This window comes from Octopus bimaculoides, chromosome 3 (assembly GCF_001194135.2).
Source record: "Octopus bimaculoides isolate UCB-OBI-ISO-001 chromosome 3, ASM119413v2, whole genome shotgun sequence".
Classification (NCBI taxonomy): domain Eukaryota; kingdom Metazoa; phylum Mollusca; class Cephalopoda; order Octopoda; family Octopodidae; genus Octopus; species Octopus bimaculoides.
In genome coordinates this window covers 108,498,805-108,499,648 of record NC_068983.1, presented here as the reverse complement: position 1 = coordinate 108,499,648, position 844 = coordinate 108,498,805, and positions in this window count along the sequence as shown.

The following is an 844-nucleotide window of genomic DNA, read 5'->3' as shown; positions in this document are numbered from 1 at the left end:
TATATATATATACACACAACATATACATCTCTGTGAGTGTGAGAGGCACTATCGAATGGGGAAGACGGTAGGCCTGATGCACTCCTTGAAATAAATAGATGCTGTCAAATTGTGTGGATGTTTACAACCTATGGTAACCAATGTTACAATTAGTGACATAACCATTTGTGGATTGGCTGCAATCAGTGACATTTATTGACATTTCCTGAGTTTTCAATTTCCTGTGGAATTAAACTACCCTTCCTGAAATGTATGCTAGTATTTGAGGTACTATGTATGTATGTATGTATGTATGTATGTATGCATGCATGCATGCATGCATGCATGCATATATGTATGTGTGTGTGTGTCTGAGTGCAAGCATACGTGTGTGGGTATGTATGCATGTATGTATGTATGTATGTATGACTGTGTTCATGTGTATATTTATATGGACATGCACAAATGTATGTATTTATATATATATATATATATATATATATATATATACACACACACACACACATACAGATGTAAGTACATCTATATATATATATATATGTATGTATGTATATATTATGTACATACTCATACACACAGACATATATGTATGTACATATGTAAATGTGAGTGTATTTATGTATATATATATGTGTCCATCTACTGGTATATAATAGTTCTTTTTATTTGTGTGTGTGCACATATGTATGTGTGTACTTGCTATATTATTAGTTATTTATTAATTTCATTTTTCTAGCAACTAATCCATAGTATTGAATCAGCACAATCAAAACCAAGACATTGCTTTTCTTTTTCCTTTTTCTTTTCTTTTTTCTTTTTACTGAATAAGTTTGCATATATGTTA